The sequence below is a fragment of the Dermochelys coriacea genome, chromosome 7 (assembly GCF_009764565.3).
Source record: "Dermochelys coriacea isolate rDerCor1 chromosome 7, rDerCor1.pri.v4, whole genome shotgun sequence".
NCBI classification, from domain to species: domain Eukaryota; kingdom Metazoa; phylum Chordata; order Testudines; family Dermochelyidae; genus Dermochelys; species Dermochelys coriacea.
In genome coordinates, this window is record NC_050074.1 from 19535620 (window position 1) to 19551945 (window position 16326).

Below are 16326 nucleotides of genomic sequence, written 5' to 3' on the forward strand. Positions count from 1 at the left end.
ACAAGAAGGGACATGGGCTAGCCTGGGAAGCAAAGAGCTTTCATGCAAAGTACACGGAAGGTGCCAATAACACTGTGGGAGTTGCACTTATGGGCGAAATTGGGCCCCTATGTTTTTCAGTGGTATGCCTGGGTCCAAACCCATGCCTGGTGGAACTCCATTTACAGCAATAGAGTTCCACCAGGGAGCAATTGTATCGCTAAGAACTAGGTCTACTTTTATTATTTGATTTACAGTAGTCCCTGGAGGCACCGATCTAGATCAGGGCCCCATCGTGCTATACAAACAGGAGGTGCTGTCTAAACAGCGGGTGCTATTGTTTTCTGAGGGAAAAAGAAATATCTCCTCTGTGCTAAACCAAGTCATTAGCAGAAAAGAAAAAGAGGTCAGTCTCCAATTCTGAAGAATTATTACCCTTACTGTGTACATCTTCAGAGGAGGGAAACTATCACGTACTTGTTCCCTTCTTTTTGGAACGTTAAGTAGGTTAACTTCTCCATAATCAATGGGACAAATGCAACCTGGATGTAACTCTGGCCTTCAGTGGAGTTACACTGGGGATGGATTTGGCCTAGTGTGTCCCATTTTTTGCATTCTCACATTTTTCAAAGAAAACCCTCCCTCCTTATTGCTGCCAGGCACCTGCTGCTAAATAGGGCACAGTGAGAGAGTGCTGCTCCTGCAAGAGTTGATCCAGCAAGGAGAGAAGAGTGGCCTCAGTGGAACCGGAGGTGAAGTGCAGTCACATTACACATCTTGTTTCAGTTCTTTTTCATTCTATCATTCTTTTTGGGGGGGTTGCTTCCAAATTATAGCTAAACATGCTTTGGAAACCCACATTTCTGTCATTCTACATTGCATTCGCTTTTCCAAAGGAGCAGGTACTTAAATAATCTGGGTTACTCTTGTCTTTTTTGCATGACATAGCCATTATTATTAAACTACTTCTGTCATCCTGCTCTACCTGCGAAAGGGCACTGATGATCTTGTTGGCTTCTTGCCATTAATCTCAGTCTGCTGGCTTGAAGATTGTTTATGCCCTTTCAATTCTTCTGGGAAAATGTCTGGTGTGCAGACAAGAGCCCATTAAGGAGCCCATGCCTGAGCCTACAGCCACAAAGACAACCTGTGTCTCCTAGGACTGCTCCATAATGAATTCACTGCACCTGTATGTAAATGGCAGCAGAAAAGGATGGTAAAGGAGCCCACTCAGTAAGTGATCCGCACTTTAGCTGTAATTAGCAGTTACTGGTTTGAAAAATGCAGCTAACATAATTAATGTGCATGCTGCTCCATGCCCGTCCAAGGTCTCTGCTTAGTAGTGCTATTAAATCCCTCTGGATTTCCCTAGTTAGTTACCCAGTGAACATGTAGGGTAACCAGATAGCAAGTGTGAAAAATCAGAACAGGGGGTGGGGAGGGTAATAGGCGCCTACATAAGACAAAGCCCTGAATATTGGGACTGTTCCTATAAAATCTGGACATCTGGTCATCCTATGAGCATATGAGACAATGGCATTAGGTTTGAAACACCTAGATTCCCTGTACTATAATTTCAAATGCTGGGAGATCTGACACAGTCTAAGATACAATTGATTCATTAAGTTCCATGCAGTGGAGTAGGGCAGTGGTCACACGGAGACCTTAAAAACCGAGGTCCTATCTGCTCCTCCTGGGCATTAAAGACATCCAGGCGTTTTTTATAGCAGTAGGAGTTAGCCCTTGTGTCTTGGCTAAAATAGGTCCCTTTTCCAAACTGTTCTGAAAATACCATGAGCCATTTGTCTACCTGAATGCTGCTCTCCATCCCAGAGGTGGCAACATTTCAGTGCGAGGTGAAGTGATTCAACAATGTGTATAGGCAGAAGTGCTTGGACTGTTTAAGACTGTTCTATTTAAATGTAAGATATTGTTGAATAGTAAAAAGAAAAGCCACTTTGCATAGAAATTAAATGTATCTATAGCCGGTGTTGGTCACAGAGTTTCTTTTAGCCTTGGAGAAGGAAGGTGTCATGGTGGCAAGGGAATACAATTATACAGAATATGTAATTGTATAAAAATATAATTTATTGAAGTTTTCAAAAAATAGATGGCTGGGAGAAATTTGAGACAAATTATTATCACGGCACACCATGTCTGTCAGAGAAAAGTGACTGATGCCCTTATTGTTGACATACTGCTCCAGATTTGAGCAATTGATAGAGTAATATCTATCCATATAAAACAAGTCATTTTATTTCATCTCCATCTATCTCATGGCCACCATGTCCATCAGAAGAGCATGATGCCTTTCGCAATCTCACTTTTAACTTTGACAAATTTCAGTTTCCCAGCCTCAGTGCAATGAAATGAGGATTTCTGTATTCTTGTGGCCTAGAAGAAAGCCTAGGCCTACTTCACTCTGGGATAGGTTCCTTTCCACCTAGATATTATCCTGTGAGGCAGTGACACTTCACATTAGAGATGGAGCTGAATCAGAATAGTTAATCCCGCTCCCAATCTTTGAGGCAGTTTAGATCCAGATTGGAACATCTGACTCTTTGGCCTATCAGTTTAAAGATCTGAAGTGGAACCCTGGATACCTCTGAGTTTGAGAGACATAAGAGATGTAGATTTGGAGCAGATTCCAGATCCAAACATAGTGATTCAGGCTCATCTCTATATAATCCCCATTCTCTGCAATCACCTGGCAAAATAAAATGCCCTCCTATGCACTTCATACCTAGAATACGTAACACAGCCATGGCAACCTTGGTCTCACATTGTTCTCCTCTGGATCTCATTAGCCTTCCTCAATACCTAGATCTATGAGAGACCCTGCTGGCAGAGTCTGTCCCAAAAGCAATCATGCAGATACTTGCTCTGTCTCCTGCATGTGAAGCTCACCTCCCCACTGCCTCTGAGCCACTAAATCACGCTCTCTTTTCCAACGTGAACCTTTCCTTTCTCTCCATTAAACCTCTCTGTAAAGCATTCGTGACAGTGGGATGCAAAGACCATCTATGAAACCAGAGGCTCTGATGCTGCTCTCAGTTACACCAGGGAGCAGCGAGAGGCACAATCCCTTCCTCGGTCTTCTATAGGAGGTTACAGCCTGTGCCCCATGGGCGGCCCAGTGCAATTTGTGAGCTGGTGCAGTGGGGGTGAGGGCATGGGTCTCTCTTTTCCCTACCTCACCCCATCCCCAGGGAGGCACAATTCCCAGGGTATAGTTGTGACAGGTTCTTGTGCAGGACATGCAAGGGTGGAGGTTCCTGATGGCTTCTCCCTGCCTCACCCCAGCCTCTCCCCTATGCACAGGTCTGTCAGTTTGGCCCACTGACTATCACTGTGATGTCTCAGTGGGTGGCTGCCCTCAAACTGCACACCTGGACTCTGGTTCTTTTGTGTCCCCTCTAACTCCCACAGCCTCTATAACAGCTTTCCACATGGCACTCTTTGTGTTGTCAGCATTAAGCCATAAGGGACCCAAGGAGCAGTGAAATTTAGAAACAGACTGGTCCCCTTCAGGTGTCTGGGGTCTTGATTAGAAATTCTGGTGGGCTCAGCCCAGCTGATGGGGGATTCACCTTCTACATATCATGTGATCAGTGTTTAGTCCCATACAAACCACTGTCAGAAAAAAGACAACTTTGTACCATTAATCCTTCTGCCCAGTATCATGGAGACCCTTCTTCTAGGCATAGCTAATTTGTATCATTTTCCCATGAAATAGGGGTATTTAAGGAAAGCACTTAGAAACTTCTAACTCTGGAATACTGGACAAAGATAATGTATAAAATGAGGGTGTCTAATTGGACACAAACCATTGCTAGCATTCACCAAGAGACAGTCCTATTTCCTGAGGATTACTATTATCAATATTTGCTGTCCCTTTGGCTAGCTAGAATTAGATGTCTGAAAGTGTATCCAGATTAGGCAAAGTAATGAACAGTCACTTACAGTTATAGGGCCAAATTCACCTCTTGCTCCCTGAGATGCAGCTCCACTGATGTCAGTCGAGTTGCACCAGAGTAGCAGGGAAAATTGAGCCCCTGCTCTATATGCATACAATTAAAGTGCTCTTTTCATGTCTAGGTTACTGGGGTTCAAACTCAGATCATCTGGTGGCTGGTCAGCAGCACAGGTAAAGTGAGTTGCTAGTTTTGGCCCGATTCCTTAGACGTATCTTCATGAAAAAACTCGTTGGATTGTAAAGCTCTTTGGAGCAGAGGTCATCTTTTTGTCCTGTGTTTGTACAGCACCTAGCACAATGAAGTTCTCCTCAATCACTTGGGCTCCTCGGTGCTAAGGCAACACCAACAATAAATAACTACAGTGGGCTCTAATTGTCTCTCTTGCTGCTGGATGCCTTAGTAGAGGGGCAAAGAACTGAAGGGGCCATGGAAACTATTCTCCCCTCTCATCATAGAGCTGAGTCCTTCCAGTCAGGGCTGAGGCTTATCATAAGGGTTGTAAAGAGGAAGCTTCACCTGCTCCTGTCCATGCTGTACCTGTTCTTGGTTAAAACAGAGGAGTCTCCGTCTCCATAGCAATCAATTCAGTGCCCGTCAGCAGCAGTGAAGGGAAACACCCACTGACTAACACTCTCCTTTAGAAACAAACAGAACGTAAGTGGACAAAATTTTTTTTGTTTATTTGCATGGTAATTACAAGAGACTTTCAATTCGAGCAACAGACGCACATGAATGGCTTCCTACTGAGGTGCCCTCACCTGCATTTTTAACTCCAGAACCTTTCAGGGAAAAGTTTGTAGCTTCTTTCCCGTTTATTTATTTCCCGTTTATTCCCAAACAGGCTGGGTTTGGAAATGGGGCTTTTCTATTGTAGACTAGACCTGGAATGAGTGTTTGGGGCCTGTCCACATTAGCCAGTTCATTCAACCATGCAGAAAGCACTAGGGTCTGTTGTGTTTAACTCATGTTAGTTAACATGATGCTTTACCCCAGGGCTGACATGGCCTTATGGTGTATACTGGAAAGAGTTTTCCAAGCAAATTGTGACTTGTCTATGTCTAGGAGCCTTTGTGTAACTAAAACCATGATCTGGCCCCAGTGTGCTAGTTGTGTTTGGGCAACTCCAGAAATTTCCCTTGCGGGGGCAAAGCCTACTTACTGGTACTTATTCATAACCTCACTCCCTTTTAGAAGCTCCACTGCCTGGTACAATTTTTAAGGTCATGCCTAGGCAGATATTAGAATGAGAGACATGCACATACACACACACATGCACAGGGAGATAGGAGGGGGAAAAATTATATTCCCTTCCTTGTCAGGAGAAAGATTGAAGGTGCAGGCTGAATAGCAGTCAGATACAGAAAACAAGAGTGACAGACAACTGGAAACAAGCAAATCAGTGCCTCAGAGAGATACGGTTGCAGGGGGTGGGAAAAAGGGTGAAGGAGATGCTAAATCCATTGGGCTTCAAAGTTTACAAAAACATTACCAGGGGATGTTTCTCTGGTGAAATTTTTAGTACGACCCAAATTTCCCCATCCCACCCTCTTTCTTTTCAGTGATGTGGGACAGATTCATATCTTAGTTGCAACAACGTAAATCTGGAATCACACCATGGAGTGACTTCAGATTGACACCAGCGCAAATGAAATCAGCACGATTGGTCTATTGTCCTGCCCACCCTCTTGTGCCAGAGCAATGAGGCTAATGTACTAATTCCAAGGCTATGACATGCTTTGTGGTGGTCACCCAGCCCTACTCTGATTGCAGTAACCCTGCGACAGACTCTCTCTTTACTGGGTGCTTTGGCTTGGAAATGGGTCATTTTATTGCTTTGTAAACTATTTACATCCATCCAAGCTTCTCACATTCTTGGTAGTAAAACGGCGACATTACTTAGAAGCTTTCTGCTCACACAGGGCCCGATCCTGTGAAGTGCTGAGCACATGACTCCCATTCAGGTCACTGTTGAGAGGCTTTGCAGGAGTATGATATAAGAACAGATTTAGGAGAGGAAAGGATTTGTTTGGCAGATCAGAAAAGGGGAAAACAAGTGAACGTCCTCTTGCAGTTTGCAATCCAATCACTGGGCATTGTGTTAACCGGTGAGAAACACAAAGTGATTTCTGGTCTAATTTCACTGCATATGCTGAGCAAGCTGCCAAAAATAAACAAAGATCAAGAAAGGGGAGAAGTCAACTCATCTGTAAAAATTCTTTCTGTTCTGACAATAACATAGGTAAGAATTTTATAAAGCATACAATTGTTGCCATAGCAATGTCCTTGTAGCTTTCCATGGACTCCCACACGGTACTACACAAGCCACAGAGCTGCCCAGCTTGCATCCATTTCCACAGTGACATACCCAGGAAATTCAAACCTTGAATTTCCTTCTTTCTGATTTCAGAATGCCCGCACTAGTGATCGGATTTTCAAAAGCACCTAGCGTTGGCCTAATGCTGCTCCCATAGAAATCAATGGGAGTTTTACCACTGAGTTCAGTGGCAGGAAATTTAGGCCAGATCTACACATCAAACTTACATCGGTATAACGACTTCCCTCAGGAATGTGACAGATCCACACCCCTGAGCAGCACAGTTATACTGAGCTAACCCCAGTGTCGACAGCGCTACGTTGGCAGGAGACTTTCTCTCGCCAACATAGCTACCGCTGCTCGTTGGAAGAGGTTAATCATGCCGACCGGAGAGCTCTCTCTGGTTGGCATAGAGTGGCTAGCTGGGAGACCTTACAGCAGTTCAGCCATACAGCTGTAAGGTCTGTAGTGTAGACATAGCCTTAGATTAATGCTGGGCTCTTTTGAAACTCCCACACTAGTAGTGCCCCCTCCAATACCTAAAACACAACAATGCACAATTACACTGAAATGCAAACGCCCCCTGACAACCATCCATGTCATCCTAATCCATTCCCACTCCATTATATCACCAACAACATATCCCCCATCTCACCCTTCCCCAAATCCTTGTGGGAAACAACTAACAAACAAACAGAAACCCCAGACACTACAAAGCAAAGAGATTGCAAGGAGTGTCAGCAAGGTTAGATCTGACACTTCCCTTTCTGCACAACTTCAATTGTGTGTGTGTGTGTGTATGAGGGAGCGAGCTTCATGCTCCAAAAGAAAAGGAGTACTTGTGGCACCTTAGAAACTAACAAATTTATTTGAGCATAAGCTTTTGTGAGCTACATCATTTATATCAGAGAGAGGAATGACACTTTGCAAGCACAGGGAGGCAGCAGTGTCACAGATAAGACTTTATGTTCCGCAGTAAAACTTCATCTCTGCCCAGTGGTAACTCATTCACCAGTACACTCTGGCTCTTATGATGGGTTTACAGCTGCTTTGCACTGGTGCTAAACTGGCTGATGAAACCAGGTTTATGGTTGCTGTTCAGTTCCTGAGTGATGCAAGACAGCCAGAACATACCATCTAACTTAGTTAGTTTAGTATACATCATAACTATTAACAGAGGTTACACACTAATCATTTCTTCGTGTTTGCCCTTTGGAGCTCAGAAGTTGCTGCACAGTCTGTGTTACATGGTTAGGTAGGTCCCTCAACTATCTCCATCCCTATCCAACTCATCGGTCCAAGCCTGTGACAGTTCTACAAAAGGACCTGTCAAGATGCAGGCGGTGCTTGATTTTCACTCAGCGCCTTATTCTTGGCCCTGTTATAGATTCCTGGGTCTATACGCTCCTCCTGAACCCCAGCTGCATGATGCAAGGAGAGCAATTCTGCAGTGAGCCCATGTAAACGGGGAAGAGGGCTAAGTGACATAATTTCCCCTTGGATTATGCTGTCTGGGGCCAGAGTCTCAGATGGAATAAATCAGTGCAACTCTACCTGGCCCATTATTGTTAACTAGACACTCTCTCTGCGGTGGGGGAAATGGAATAGATAGACACTGTACAGACCTCCTTCCCTGGAGTTCATCCTGTTGCTGTAATGTGATACAGGGCTACATTACAGCTGATGCTTATTAATCAAAGGTGAACACAGAACCCATCAATTTGACTTTGCACAAGTGATTCTCACTCAACTTGATCAATGTCTGTTTTCAGCTCAGAGACTTCACTGCCATGAGCATACCTCACTATCATCTCTTATTCTAACAACTACCAGTGCTGGATCACACTTTGGCATGTCCCCTAGGAGTGGGCTGGGGCAGTCCGGGGGAGAGGAGTCACAGAGGGAAGCCAGGGAGGGGTCATTTGGTGGGTATGGGGCTGTGTGTGGAGCTGAGGTGCAGGCAGGTATTTCAGGAATGAGAGGAGGGGGTTGGGATAGTGAAGAGAGGCCTTATCTAAACCAATCCCGGCCCAAAATAGATTCAGGGGCTGGATAGATAATAATCAATAAACAAGCCAACCATTATTAATACCTTACAGTTCTACAGTGATTTTCATCTAAAAGTTCTTTACAAAATTAAATGCAAACTATCCCCCGGGATCCCTTTATTTCCACTGAAATGCAGCACATCTGGGGCTGGATATGGAAGCAGCAGGCCTTAGATTTAATTAAGGATGCTTGAACTGGTTCACGGAACAGACTGCAAAGAACAGACTTGTACATTGCGCATTTCCTAATTGTTTCTGAGAGACTTCTGAGTGCGCAGGCTTCACTCTGGCTGTATCTATATGAGCTGAATATTCAGTGTCTGTGCCAGAGCACATGGCACACACATGGGCCAAAGGCCCATGTTGCCTGCTCAGCGTACTGCCCATTTTAACTGCGTGTGTGTTGTGTGCAGGAAGGTGATGGGCTGGTGGTGTAAGGGGCAGTTTTACGCACAGCCTCTGGCATGTAGAACTGAATGTTGCTGAGGCAGAGAACAGACCAAGCTAAAGAATGGTGCTGATACAAGTTAGGCTGCAAAGTTCAGATGTGGAACAAAACTTCTAAGTTTAGGGTGTTCAGATGCAGGACTGTAATTACATTTGGAGTTCTACAGCCACTGATGGGTCACTTCACTTTTCTGTGGCGGAGATTTCCCATGTGTCAACTGGCAATAATAATATTTACCTTTGTAAAACACGTAGAAACCCTTGGATGAAAGGTACTAGAGACATGTCAGGTATTACTAGAATAGCATGAGAAAGGTTATGTCCCTGCTATTTCCAGGCTTAGCAGAAGCAAGAAATGTCCAGAATTTTCACGCTAATAAGATTTGTAAGCCAATTTTACAGACCCAGTTTGATCCAGGTTGATTGGAGAAATGGCAAGTTTTAGGGCACTTATCAGAACCAAACTGAGGTTGAAACTCAGAGGTGACGTCTGCAAGATGATGTAACTTAGATCCCCTAGCACTAATGTAAATCCCCTTTAATCTACTCCCACCAATTTACCAATATGAGTGTATTTAAGTTAGTGTAACATCATAGGCTCATAGACTTTAGGGACAGAAGGAACCATTAGGATCATCAAGCCTGCCTTCCTTCATGACACAGGCCAAAAAGTTGTACCAAGTAATTTCTGCATCAAGCCACAACGTCTGGCTGAGCTAGGTCATATTTTTATAAGGATACCCAATCTTGACTTAAAGACTCCCACCACCTCCCTAGGTAAGTTGTACTAATGGTTAATTACCTTCAATGTTAAAAAATTGCACATTAGCTTTTAGTCTGAGAATGTCTAGCTTCCACTTCTGGCCACCAGCGTGCAAGGTCATGCCGCCCAGAGGATGTCATTTTATAGAGCACACCACACGGAGGATGTCATTGTGTGATGTGACACTGGCGGGGCGGAGCGGCGCGCTCTGCAAAACAGCATATTCCATGCGGGTGCCATTAGGAGTTAGGGACTGATTCCCCTCTTATTAAACCGGTGTATACCTTATTGCCTGGAGTAGATTTGCTGAATTAAGTGTAAAGCCAATGTAAGTGACAGGAGAATCAGGCTCACCGAATCAAACTCAGACGTGATGTGCAAGGGATGGTGGTGTAAGTTACACATGGGTCGATGAGTGTGAGTCTCAGTAAATATGACTTCAGGCATTTAGAAGGTGACCAAGTTGTTGCAGCATACACTTCGAGGAGCCTGCAAGAAGGTTCAAGTTACGCTAGCTCAGATTCCCTTAAGATTTGCTTCTGAACATTGCCCTCAAACTTTCTGAGGCTTGCTACTTTAAACTCTCGTGCCACTGAGCTAACCCTGTTAATGTAAAGCGGCTGCATCCTTTGGGGCAATCTGATCATTATTTCTTCATGGTAGCTGAATAGCAGCCTCTCTCTTTGCATTGTTTGAACATAGCTCACGGACTGCATAAGTTTGATGTAGTGGAAAATCAAAACTCCTAGTTTTAATATTATACAAAGATGTTTTCTATTCTAATAGTGATAGGATCTATATATCCCACCCAGGCAGTCAAAGCATCAGGAGATTGTTCAGGACTATAGCAGGAGTAAGATTATATAACCTATGTAATTAGACTGTTTTTAATTATACAGGTGGCCCTTACTTATCAATTTGTGATTCCCAGGCTCTGTAATTAACCTTTCAGAGTGTCACTGGTCACGACACACCATTATCTCGTATTGTTTCAATGAATCTCCTACGAATTCCATATTTCCCCGCTTCAGATATTTGCATTATATAAATCTGAAAGTGAATATTATTCTGTATCATCTCTTTGAACCTACACTCATCTTCTGCAGACAGGAGAGACCCAAACATCTTCCCATGTGCTTTTGGGGAAGGGAAGAAAGCTGGGATCCAGATTTAACTGCTTGTGGTGGGTAGAAATGTAACAATGGATACTGATCCTGGCCATGTTGCTGGCATGTGATCTTCTTAGCTTTGACTCATGCCATGTGACTTAGGCCGGGGAAAACAATTGGACTTTTATCAGCCTTCTTGAGTGTCACACCCTCATTACAGCAATGAAGAAACTCAAACTGGTGGCCTGGAGCAGTGGCTCTCAACCTTTCCAGACTACTGTACCTCTTTCAGGAGGCTGATTTGTCTTGCATACCCCCAAGTTTCAGCTCACTTAAAAACTGCTTACTTACAAAATCAGATATAAATATACAAAAATGTCACAGCACACTATTACAGAAAAATTACTTACTTTCCCCATTTTTACCATACAATTATAAAACAAATCAATTGGAATATAACTATTGTACTTACATTTCAGTGTATTGTATATAGAGCACTATGAATAAGTCATTGTATGAAATTTAAGTTTGTACTGATCTTGCTAGAGCTTTTTCTGTAGCCTGTTGTAAAACTAGGCACATATATAAATGAGTTGATGTAGACCAGTGCATACCCCCAAGGATACACATACCCCTGGTTGAGAACCACTGGCCTGGAGCATTCTGGAATAGATGTAAGAATGAAGCATTGGTAAAAAGGAGGAATCTTTGTTGATTGCACGTGTCCCCACTCTTCCTCCTTGAATGGATGGAACCAGCAGCTTCTTATGGGTTCAATGGTCAGGCTTTGCTGAGGTGAGGGCAACAAACAGATATTATTCAGGGATCTCTGAAGGCCTAAGGGGAAATAATTTGGCTTCCTAAAACTCATCAACTGGGCCCAGTGTGGATTTGCACAGAGCCATTCCACTCATATTAGTGCAGCCCAAGGGGCTTATGGAATGCTGGGGCTCCAGCTTGTAGAGCAGTTGATGAAAAATAGCTTTTCAACCAAAAGCAGATTTTTCGGTGTGGTCAAAAATACTTTTTTGGGGGTGTGGGGGGACAGGAGTAAACTAAAGAATTCAACATGAATGAATTTTTACTTTGTTTCAAATTAAAATTTGTGTTTGTCCTTTTTTTAAATGAAAGGTTTGGGGTTCATCCTCTCCTTCTCTTTTTTCCTCACTTTAATCCCACACCCCCCATGACACACTGGAAAAGAAGGGAGGCGTTGAAAAGTGGGGGAAGCCACAAAACTTAATAATGAAAAAACAAAATAATTCCCCCACCCAATTCAGAAGTACACAAAAAATTGTTCTGAAGTTTTTCATCTCTAAAAAAAGGAAAGTTTGTGAAAAAATTGACATGCAACATTTTAGTTTTTGCCTCTGAGATGGGGCAGAGTGACCCCGCACTGGTACTGCAAGGGTTCATGCTTCCTTCCTGGCAGAGGAAACCCTGCCCCGAAGCCCTGCTTGGCATGCTCCAACTGGAGAATAGGTATAAAAGCCTGCAAAGGTGCTCAGTCTGGGCTGACCACTGGAGGAGAAGGAGGCATATTGCCAGCTCCTGAGGAGGGACACCCAATGCTCCAGGGGCCAGCAAGCTGGGATGCACCTGGCATCCCAGATGGAGGTCCTGACAGGAGGCCTCTCCCTCTTCTCCCCCCCTAGAGTGGAGAACATGACTGTGAAGGTAGGAAGTGACCCAGAGGGACTTTAGAGACAAGAAGTGTTAAAGCTGCACTGATGCCTGGTGTGTTGTGGGTGGATCCCTGCTGAGTTAAGTGTGAGGGGAAACCCTGCCAATAGGAGAGCCCTGGGTTGGGACCTGGTGGAGAGGGCCGGCCTGGGTCCCCTACCACTCTGACCATTGGGCTCCACTTCCCTGCCTGAGAGGGGGAGCTGTAGACTCTGGCTGCTGGGCCACACTGCCCAGATATGTGGGGTGCAATGTATAGACTCTGGCTGTTAGGCCCTGCTACCCTGACCGGGGGGTGAGCACAAGGAAACCAGTCATTGGGCCACATCAGGATGCCCTTAAAGGCTGGGCATAGGGATGTATGAGTGGTGAGGCCCTGACACCTCATCCACCCCTGCCACAAAGGGGTGCTGGACCTATCTCAGCTTCTTTTTTTTGCAAAAATTACATTATATCTTTTAACCAGCCCTGCCTGCATGCCTCCTATCTGGGAAGTAGAGGGCTGTAATCATGTAGTGTTAGACCCTCTGGCTATTGTCCCATCCCCACTCCTATATCTATCCCACCATGCTACTAATTCACCTTCCTCTGATTACTCCCTACAGCTCCACCCAGTGGCCGGGCAGGGCAGGCCCTCTTCTTTCTTGGGGCCCCTGTTGACAACCACTGGTCTGACAGTGGTCTGTTCTGTGACTCAGCCCTCCAGCCAGGGGACATGTTTTATGTCCACCCCTTTTTGGGGTATATAATGAGTTCAGTAACAGGGTAGCCCTGTGGGTTAGGCTATGGTTTCCCCTTGGGTTGAGGTCTCAGAATCTTGACCTTCTGTCCTCAGATCCTTCTTTCCCTGAGACTCCCTATATCTGAGTCAGTTGCTGCCTTTGGCACCCCCTAGGAGTGGATAAGGAAATCCAGGCCCTGGGTCCTGGATTGGAAGCTAGTGGAAGGGATGGGCTAAGTCCTGCACCACCAAAGTGCTATACTACTGCCTCCTTGGATCACTTCCTACTAGACCCCTCTTTCCTAAAGGGTCAAGTGAAGACCTTAAATAACTGGAAATCAAGATAAAGTCTCAGACCTTTGGAGAATTCCAAGTCTCTTCCCTTTGGGTTTGTTCATGTCACTGCAGCAGGAGCTCAGAGTAGATCAGTTCACCTCCGCAGTCTGCTGAGAGTGATCTGGTTTGTTCTGCTTTTAGGCTCCTCCTGCAAGCCATGCATGCTTTGCTGATGTGGTAGGGTGGGGCTGCCTGGGCCCAGAGCAGCTGCTTAACCCCTTCCTTACTGGTGCAGCGTTTTTATCCTTCATCACATAGCTGCAAAAAGAGGCCCCCTGGAGCAGAGATCTATTTGGCACAGGGAGTGTGGAGTCGCTATACATTGGGGATCTGCACTAGTTCTAATGAATTTTGATCTTATGCACTGGGAGAGTGGAAAGGATTTGAGATACTGGGAGATCCATGCACAAATCCTAGAGATGCAAGTGCAAATGGCCAGATGGACATTTATCTGCTGTGCACATGTAAGTACAGGGTTTGCATGTAATTTTTGGGGGAAAAAAATCAGCCCTAAGTAGGCCAGATCCTCAGATGGTGTAAATTGGTGTAATTCTATTGACTTCAGTGGAACTATGTTGATTCACAACAGCTGGGTATCAGACTCAAGTGTTGGAACAACCTCTTTTTTTATTGTAAATTTGTATTATGAGTTGGGGGGGGGAACAGGTGTGTATATAGATGTTTAACTGAGATTTTACAAAGTAAAGTTTAGAGGCACAAACATCAAAGCGTGCAAAGACAGTTCCGTAAGTACACTATTGTCCCTTTCTAAGGAAATATTGCTAGTCATGGGTTTGGATATGACTTGTAGCTATTATCAACAGGTTGGGCTACTGCTGTTCTGCTAGTAATTAGATGGATGTGAACTAGACCCTACCACTTCTGGATTGTCTTGAACTTTAGGGAAGTTTGGTTCTACACCCAAATTTTGCAGCTGGGCCCTATCTCCATCCTTAGCTGAACCAAAACCCTGGATCCAAACATCACTGAACTGTAGAAGAGTTCAGACCCCATTTCATACATTGTCTCTGTTCAGGCTCATTTTAAATCACTCATCAAGATGGGATAGACCTATACTTCTTTACAGTTTGGCTCCCTGGGATCCTCTCCTGAGGTGAACATCTTCAGAGGACCCCCAAAGAGTACCTGTTGGACAACATTACTCCAGTGCACCCCAATTCAGCATCATGCTAAATTCTCAAACTGCAAGCAGTAGGACTCCGCAAGAACAGTTATTTTTGGGTCACATAACAGACATGAGACCAGCTACTGAGCTCAGCACATCTCAGGATCAGGACATAGGCTTCTAAAGATGATGGCTTTTATTCCAGTGGAATAGGCAGTTTATCCCAGCTGCTTTGGGGTTTCAAACCCGAAAGCTGTCATCTTAGGGTATGTCTCTACTACAATTAAGAGTAACAAGAAGGGTTTCTTCAGGTATGTTGGCAACAAGAAGAAAGCCAAGGAAAGTGTGGGCCCCTTACTGAATGAGGGAGGCAAGCTAGTGACAGAGGATGTGGAAAAAGCTAATGTACTCAATGCTTTTTTTGCCTCTGTTTTCACTAACAAGGTCAGCTCCCAGACTGCTGTGCTGGGCAACACAAAACGGGGAAGAGATGGCCAGCACTCTGTAGAGATAGAGGTGGTTAGGGACTATTTAGAAAAGCTGGACGTGCACAAGTCCATGGGGCCGGACGAATTGCATCCGAGAGTGCTGAAGGAATTGGCGGCTGTGATTGCAGAGCCCTTGGCCATTATCTTTGAAAACTCGTGGCGAACGGGGGAAGTCCCGGATGACTGGAAAAAGGCTAATGTAGTGCCCATCTTTAAAAAAGGGAAGAAGGAGGATCCTGGGAACTACAGGCCGGTCAGCCTCACCTCAGTCCCTGGAAAAATCATGGAGCAGGTCCTCAAAGAATCAATCCTGAAGCACTTAGAGGAGAGGAAAGTGATCAGGAACAGTCAGCATGGATTCACCAAGGGAAGGTCATGCCTGACTAATCTAATCGCCTTTTATGATGAGATTACTGGTTCTGTGGATGAAGGGAAAGCAGTGGATGTATTGTTTCTTGACTTTAGCAAAGCTTTTGACACGGTCTCCCACAGCATTCTTGTCAGCAAGTTAAGGAAGTATGGGCTGGATGAATGCACTATAAGGTGGGTAGAAAGCTGGCTAGATTGTCGGGCTCAACGGGTAGTGATCAATGGCTCCATGTCTAGTTGGCAGCCGGTGTCAAGTGGAGTGCCCCAGGGGTCGGTCCTGGGGCCCGTTTTGTTCAATATCTTCATAAATGATCTGGAGGATGGTGTGGATTGCACTCTCAGCAAATTTGCGGATGATACTAAACTGGGAGGAGTGGTAGATACGCTGGAGGGGAGGGATAGGATACAGAAGGACCTAGACAAATTGGAAGATTGGGCCAAAAGAAATCTAATGAGGTTCAATAAGGATAAGTGCAGGGTCCTGCACTTAGGATGGAAGAATCCAATGCACCGCTACAGACTAGGGACCGAATGGCTCGGCAGCAGTTCTGCGGAAAAGGACCTAGGGGTGACAGTGGACGAGAAGCTGGATATGAGTCAGCAGTGTGCCCTTGTTGCCAAGAAGGCCAATGGCATTTTGGGATGTATAAGTAGGGGCATAGCGAGCAGATCGAGGGACGTGATCGTTCCCCTCTATTCGACACTGGTGAGGCCTCATCTGGAGTACTGTGTCCAGTTTTGGGCCCCACACTACAAGAAGGATGTGGATAAATTGGAAAGAGTACAGCGAAGGGCAACAAAAATGATTAGGGGTCTAGAGCACATGACTTATGAGGAGAGGCTGAGGGAGCTGGGATTGTTTAGTCTGCAGAAGAGAAGAATGAGGGGGGATTTGATAGCTGCTTTCAACTACCTGAAAGGGGGTTTCAAAGAGGATGGCTCTAGACTGTTCTCAATGGTAGCAGA

General features: G+C 45.0%; 1 long non-coding RNA gene across 1 annotated transcript; it reads right to left on the reverse strand.

Annotated features, from left to right (window-relative positions):
• Positions 1 to 9905: 9905 nt before the first annotated feature.
• Positions 9906 to 13481, reverse strand: LOC119858226. Its single transcript, XR_005293831.2, has 3 exons — positions 13399 to 13481; positions 11270 to 11427; positions 9906 to 10017 (listed from the first exon to the last, which is right to left on the reverse strand). It is a non-coding gene; the product is annotated as an uncharacterized LOC119858226 (long non-coding RNA).
• Positions 13482 to 16326: the final 2845 nt, after the last annotated feature.